Source organism: Lathyrus oleraceus, chromosome 6 (assembly GCF_024323335.1).
Source record: "Lathyrus oleraceus cultivar Zhongwan6 chromosome 6, CAAS_Psat_ZW6_1.0, whole genome shotgun sequence".
In the NCBI taxonomy this organism is placed as follows: Eukaryota; Viridiplantae; Streptophyta; class Magnoliopsida; order Fabales; family Fabaceae; genus Lathyrus; species Lathyrus oleraceus.
The window spans coordinates 112511372-112519436 of NC_066584.1; the positions used below are offsets into that span (position 1 = coordinate 112511372).

General features: G+C 36.0%; 1 long non-coding RNA gene across 1 annotated transcript; it reads right to left on the reverse strand.

Moving 5' to 3' along the window:
* Positions 1 to 4882: 4882 nt before the first annotated feature.
* Positions 4883 to 7337, reverse strand: LOC127093210 (uncharacterized). Its single transcript, XR_007792479.1, has 8 exons — positions 6838 to 7337; positions 6621 to 6710; positions 6412 to 6515; positions 6109 to 6325; positions 5840 to 6011; positions 5600 to 5696; positions 5368 to 5451; positions 4883 to 5270 (listed from the first exon to the last, which is right to left on the reverse strand). It is a non-coding gene; the product is annotated as an uncharacterized LOC127093210 (long non-coding RNA).
* Positions 7338 to 8065: the final 728 nt, after the last annotated feature.

Sequence of the window (8065 nt, forward strand, 5' to 3'; positions counted from 1 at the left end):
TATTCATTTTAAATACTTTTTGATGTCTGAAAATTCCAAAAATATTTTCTTAACACATATGGATCATGATAAGTCTATGAAAAATAGTCTCATCAATTTCTTAATTGATTTGAGTATTATTTGAGATTTTAATTCATTTATGTTATTTTTCATTGTTTTTAATTGATTTAAAATAGTTTCTGTTTTCAAAAATTGTTGAATGTTTTTGTCAAACCTTATTTGACCATGTTAGACCTATAAGAATTTAATTAGACTTGTTGAAGTTGATTTGAATTGAATTTGAGGTTTGACCATATTTTGTCCATTTTAATTTTGCATTTTATTTTAATTCCAAAAATACCAAAAAATATGTTTGACTTGTTGACTTCTAATCTTCATTTCTCTTCTGTTTACCATTGGTTGATGATGATTTGATTCACTTTTGACCAATTGTGTTTGACATTTGAATTATCTTTCCATTTCATTTCATCTTCATCTCACTTCTCTTTTGATTTTGGCCAATGGGTTAATGTCTTATGGTTGGTCTTGACATATGAGAGGTTTAACCTTCTTTGATCCAAACCAAACTCAACTTGATCCATGATCAAGTGAATTGCTTTGTGTCCAAGATAGGTTGCTTCTTGGTCAAGCAAAAAACCTAAAGTCCATACAAGGCCTCCCTCTTTTCTTTTGGCATGGCAAGTTGTAGGAGCTTAGCTTACTAGTCATGATCTCTAACTTGTGTTTATTTGCCTATAGTTTTATTGACTGGCCTTAGATAGGTGTGACTACTACATTAGTTCACTTACAATTGCTTAACATAGCGCTAAATTGTCTTATGACACACTAACATAACCATTAACTACTATCTTTAATATGAGCATTTAATTTCTTGCAATTTACTTTAATGCAATTTACTTTCTTGCTCGTTTATTCATATTGCTTTTCATTTTGCTCACTTGAGCTCATATTTTATGTTTATGTCATTTTCCTTTTGCTCATTTGAGCTTATTATTGTATATAAATATATTGTTGCTTTATGTTTGTTTTATCTTTGTTTGTGTGAACCCAATGCAAAACGGAGAAAGGACTTAGAATTAGGACCTTACCTATGCTTAAAGGAGTTCAAGAGCAACTAGGCCTCATGCCTTTAGAATGCTAAACTTGTTGAATAGCAACTAGGCATCATGCCTTTAGAATGCTAAATCTTAAAGTTGACTTCAAAGGACCCCTTTTCAAAACTCATTCTTTGTCCATTCCTCTTATTGTGTTGTGAACTTTTTGATGTTTGCTCTTGTGTGATAGGGATTCCATCTTGAGATAGTAAGAAGGACCATTGTCATGAGTATCCAAGTTAAAAGAGACAAGCCAAATGGAGATCCTGGGAGCTTGATTCTAATTTGTTTTGATTGCTTGTTGCTTGCTAAGTCCAAAGGAAAGGAGCATCTTGAATCATCCTTATGATTTCAAGAAAAGGAACTCCAAGGGTTTTATCTCTTCTCTTATCTTTGTATGCTTTAGGACTAGCCCTTCTCTTATTCTCTCCACTTTAACCCAAGCCAAACTTTTTTGTGCAAACTTTGACATTGTTTTCAAAACTAGAAACCTAGGCCTTATGCCTTTGACTTTTTTCAAACTCTTTTCATTAATACTCATTATGAATGAACCTTAAGTCAACTTTGATTTCATTTTGTGAATACTTTTAACTTGTAAATACGACTCACTTCAAGTTGTTTTGTGCTTCCAATGGCCACCTTTGTTAAAACCTTTTCATAAAACATTAGTCATAGGTTTGAGTTATCATAGTGGTTGATGTAAATCTCACCTCATCCTTAGTGATTGGATTATAAGTCTTCTATGCTTATTATAGGGTTAACCCCTCACTAGTATGTTGAAGCCTTCCTCACATGGTGGATTGTTGGTTTAGGTTGAGTTTTCTCCCTTTGATAACAAAAGACCTTAAGGCCTTTGATTAAATCAATTCACTAATTTTTGAGATTTTTACCCCGAACTACGAGGTTTTGATCCTACCTTTTGTAATGGTACGTAGGAAATGGGTTTATCCATTCAAACAACAAAATTTGTAAATATAATTTATTCTCTTCTCATCCCTCCAATCTTGTTGGCACAAATATTTTCACAAATACCAACCTACAACACACATTTGCAAAAAGGGATCCCTTAGAGTACTAAGGATGTTTTGGATGCTTAAAACTTTCCCATTTCATAACCAACCCCCTTACCCAGATCTCTGACATTTTTATTAGTTTTTGATTTGATAAAACTTCTTACTTGGTTTTTGTTCACTTTTTAACCTTTCCTTTGGATAAATAAAAGTGTGGTGGCGTCTCGAATTGTATGTTTACTTTTGATTTAGTCAATAAATCTAAAGGTAACGAATACCCCACTACAATTTGGTTGTGGTCTTCTTTTTCCCTCCCTTTCATCTTCATCCCTTTCTTTCCATCAATGGCCAATGAGTTAAAGTCTTATGGTTGGTCTTGACAAATGAGAGGTTTAACCTTCTTTGATCCAAACCAAACTCAACTTGATCCATGATCAAGTGAGTTGTTTTGTGGCCAAGATAGGTTGCTTCTTGGTCAAGAAAAAAACTTAAAGACAATACAAGGCCCATCCCCTTTTGTTTTGGCATGGCAAGTTTATGGAGCTTGGCTTACTAGTCACGATCTCTAACTTGTGTTTCGTTGCCTATATTTTTATTGACCGGCCTTGGATAGGTGTGACTACTATATTAGTCCACTTACGATTGCTTAACATAGCGCTACATTGTCTTATGACAAGCTAACATAACCTTACTAACTACTAACTTTAATTTGAGCATTTAATTTCTTGCAATTTACTTTTAATGTCATTTATTTGTTGCTCATTATTCATATTGATTTTCACTTTGCTCACTTGAGCCCATATTTTATGTTTATGTCATTTTTCTTTTGCTCACTTGAGCCCAATATTGTATATAAATATATTCATATCTTGTGTTTGCTTTGTGTTTGTTTTGTGTGAACCAAATGCAAAAGGAGAAAGGACCTAGAATTAGGACTTACCTATGCTTAAAGGAGTTCAAGAGAAACTAGGCATCGTGCCTTTAGAATGCAAAACTTGTTGAATAGCAACTAGGCCTCATGCCTTTAGAATGCTAAAACTTAAAGTTGACCTCAAAGGACTTCTCCTCCACACTTATTCTTTGTCCATTCCCTTTATTGTGTTGTGAACTTTTTGATGTTTGCTCTTGTGTGATAGGGATTCCACTATGAGATTGTGAAAAGAGGACCATTGTCATGAATAGCCAAGTTAAGAGCCAAGCCAAATGGAGATCCTAGGAGCTTGAATTCAAATTGTTTGATTGCTTGTTTGTGTGCTAAGTCCAAAGGAAATGAGCATCTTGAGTCATCTATATGACTTCAAGGAAAGGGACTCCAAGGGTTTATCTTTCCCCTCTTATCTTTGTATGCTTTAGGATTAGCCCTTCTCTTCTTATCCCCACTCTAACCATGCCAAAAAAATCTTTTTCTTCAAACTTTGACTTTGTTTCAAATTAGAAACCTAGGCCTTAAGCCTTTGACTTTTCAAAACCATTTTCATAAATACTCATTGTGAATAAATATTAATCCAACTTTGACTTCATTTTGTAAATAACTTTAACTTGTAAATATAACTCACTTCAAGTTGTTTTTGTGGTTCCAATGGCCACTTGTTAAAACCTTTTCAAAAACATTAGTCATAGGTTAGAGTTATCATAGTGGTTGATGTAAATCTCACCTCATCCTTAGTGATTGGATTATAAGTCTTCCATGCTTATTATAGGGTTAACCCCTCACTAGTATGTTGAAGCCTTCCTCACATGGTGGATTGTTGGTTTAGGTTGAGTTTTCTCCCTTTGATAACAAAAGACCTTAAGGCTTTTGATCAAATCAATTCACCAATCTTTGAGATTTCTACCCCGAACTACGAGGTTTTAATCCTCCTTTGTGATGGTACGTAGGCAATGGGTTCATCCATTCAAACAACAAACTTGTAAATATAATCTATTCTCTTCTCATCCCTCCAATCTTTTGCAAAAATCTGTTCACAAATACCAACCTACAACACATATTTGCAAAAAGAGGTCCCCTTAGAGTACTAAGGATGTTTTGGGTGCGTAAAACCTTCCCATTTCATAACCAACCCCCTTACCTAGTGTCATACCCCGATTTTGACCTTGAAATTTTTTCCCAGTCAATCACCTGTAAGGTCATAAAATTTTGCTTCACACTCAGATGATGGCCCAAGGCTTGATTGGATTTAAGTTTTGTGTTGTCCTATGGACGAGTTGGTATATCAGGTACCATAATGTAGTTTTGAATCAGGGGAAAGTTGATTTCAATGTAGTGTTGGATCGGAGGAAAGTTGGTTTTGGGTTGAGTGCTTGGAATTTGAGCCATCATGAATATTTGTTAAGGATGAAAGAAAAATAATCCCGCTAATAAATAGATAATCCTTGTTGATGTTTTGATCACTCTATTGTATTATGGATTAGAGCGTATTGAATGAATCAATGGCCGGCATTATTTATTTCCTTTAAATGGTCAAGTATGTCCTTGAGAATGGATTAGCTTTAGAGAATCTTACTCTTTGAAGGGTACATTTTGCAAGATCACAATATACTTGGAGTGTACATTTGGTAATAATGGAAGTGCTATTGATGAAAATGGTGACTAGTAGTTTCAGCGTTTCACATCTCAGATTTTTGGAACGTTTTGCATCCTTCAATGGTGAATGACTGGAAGCACCTATGTTTACTTCAAGGTTTAATGGAAATGAAGAAGTGGTATGGAGGCCTGTTGATCATGGCTTTGGGTATGACGTTGTTTCTACTGTACAGTCTTAAAGGGATTCAGCCACAAAAGCAGGCAACAAAACAGTTAACATACATAGCATATCAATTAACATTTTAACCATTTAAATGAACCTAATTCTAACTGTCAGAACTAACATAAGGGAATTCATCTAACTGCACCAACTGCTGTAATACCCAACTTGCACAAACAAAGTTCCAGCAACATAATGTGGTCAAGCCTTGAAATTTTTCCAACATGCCACAAGTGTCGTCAATGGCCAAGCATAAACCTGCTGATGAGCGCTGCCGTAGACGGTTAGTAGAAAATGTGCGTTTCCAGATTGATTCAAATTCTGTTAGTGCAAATCATTGCAGAATATACAGAACCAAGGTTACTAAGGAAGATATGGAGAATTGCTTCTACTCAGGATATTAAAAATAGCCATTTAAGCACCTGTCAAAAAACAAGCCTTTCAGTAAGTATGATGAGTGCTTCCATTGAAGATTTCTTACCAGTGTTCTGTAAATCAAAGGAATCATTAGATTGTTACCTAATTGGGGGGGGGCAAAAGCTGTCACTGCAATGGCCTCTTCACGTTTTTCTGTTGTTACTCAAGAAATGCGGCAGCTGGTTTCTGAAAATTTCAAAGCCATAAAGGATTTTAATGATCAGTTTCTTGTACAACAAAAGCAGGGTACCGATAGAAGCTCAGTTAAAAATGTTCTGGTTCATCATTTTCAAGAAGTAATCGACAAGGCAAAATCTATTGAGGAAGAATATACCACTGCAATAAAGGCACATGGCGCTCAGTAAAGGAAGGAGAAAGATGCAGCATTAGATACCCAGCCCAAATAACAGGTACAACAGCCAAAGACAGCACTATAAGAATTTGTCAAGAGAGAAAGAGAGCACAGGTTAGGATAAACTGGTTGATGGTCTAGACAATCCGAAAATCCCGACAATCAGAGAACATGTTCAACCAGTTTAAAACCATTAAAAACCAGAAGTGACATGATACTCACATGTTAACTTCCATGATGTTGCAAGCATGAAACCGAGACCAATAAATGCAGTTGACGAGTTTCTCAAGGCCTCTGAGAGGTTGGTAGTTGCAGCATTCTTAATGATCTGTGTATCTTCAGATAGCCTGCTTAAAAGTTCACCGGTCCGTGTAACATCAAAGAAGGCTATTTCCTGGAAAAACCATCAACAATAAATTAATAAACAAGCATGTCATGAACATGAAAGTTTGTAGTATCCAAAGTAACACAGATGAAGAGAAACAAACTACCTGGTTTACAAGGTGACTGAATAAATTCTTCCTCAAGCGTGCGACAACCCTTTCGCTGGAAGAATAAAAAAAAATCCAGGCTCGAAGAGCTGAGCAAACAGAACTGAAAATATCAGAAAACTCAGTGAACCATTAGATAAAAAACTACAATAATGAGTTAGAAAGTCATGTTCAAGCAAGAATGACACCGTTATCTCCTTTAACTCAGCATCTCCTCCTGCAGCATCAAACGCAACGAGTTTTGCGTAAATTCACCAAGTTTCGATGTACTAAGATGGCATGAACAAAGAAGAAAAAGCTTACCGTAAGTGAATGTCGGCATGGTTACTACAACAAACACAACTGTGGCAGCTCCAAGAATCAATTAACCATCCTTCAGATTTTGAAATCAAACCAAGCCAATTTCACTGCAGTAACAACATCATTAGCCAACAGTAAATTTCAAAATATCAGAAAATTCCCAAATTGGGGTAGAAACAAAATTCAGGGAAGAAAGTGGAAGTTAAGATTACCTTTTTTCGAACCATACACCAAAAAGACCACTCCAATTTCTGAGCACAGAAAGGCCTTGGCAGAGACCTCTTTTGATCCCCAAACCCTAACTGCAGAGCATAAATAGAGAGAAAGAGGAATCAGATAGGGGCGGCCGAAAAACCCTAGGACTCATTGGAGGCGGCGAAGAGAATATTAAAACCCTAACGAAATCAAGAAGGAGAAGGGGGAGGCAACCTAGCCTTGGCGCTATTTTTCCGCAAAGAAGACACGAGATTCCATTTGAATGCCGTCGGAGAATCAAACGCGCCGGAGTTGAGAGGACCCAACATCACCGTCGATCTCTTCGTGGAAAGGTAAGCCTAAAACTTAGTTCTGGTCTGGTCTTTGTTCTCTATTCCTTTCAACTTAAGCTTCATCATCGTCTTTCCTTGATGTACTATCTTTGAGTGTTGCTGTGCATTTACCTTCATTTTTTTAACTCTTTCATTTTTCCTGTGTGGTCATTTGCCTACTTGAGGAATGGTTATATGTGGGTTGTGATGCTTTGTTTCATCTCCTCTTGTTAAAAAAAAGAGAATAGTAATATACGTCTTTAATATTGTTTAAAGCACTTAAAGACTTGCGTTGGGAATGGATACCCGTGCTTCAATAGCTGTTTGACCTGTCTTTTCCTTTATGTTGGCTTCTCATTGAAATTTGCCAGCTGATGATTAATGCTAGCAGCATCCCTTTGATTACTGCCCAACAGCCACGCGGCTAGGGCGTGTTTGGTACTCCCGGTGCCACCTCATCTCGGGCCAAGCTGGAGCGGGTCTCACCCGACCCGAACCTAAATAGTCCAAAGGATTTGTTGAATGTTCATCCGGCCCAAGTACTTGTGGCCCACCACCCACCTTTAGTTAGCCCTTTTTTATTTTTATTTTTTTTCTATTTTTTTTTTTTCGGTTCTTCTTTATGTGGTAGGGTCACTGTTAAAGTAACAGTCGACCATTGGTGGTTCAGTGGAGGAGAAGTGGTCTCACCTCCCTTTGGGTAGTGGGTTCGACACCCATATATAGTATTTTACTTCTTTTAACTTTCTTTTTTTTATGTTTATGTGTCATTATATTTCCTCTTATACTTATAGTTTTTTTTTTTTTTTTTTTTTTTTATTATTATTATTTAATAACACAAATCTGTTTTTTTTCTTTTAATTTCATCATTTATTCAAAACCATTTTTAAACTATAAAAATTATATTTTTCTCGATTCAATATCGAGCCCTTTTTTACACCCTTGTAAGTCGATTGCTTTTTAAGCATCGCCATCAACCTCACATAGCTTACTCTTGGGCTTTCTTACAATGAGCCGGTTCCCTTACACTTACACTCATACGTTGTTTAATGTTCATTCGTTTCATTTCTTTGATTATTTGATTTGATCATGTACTTGTTTATATCTTATTTGTGTGATTAACTGTGGCC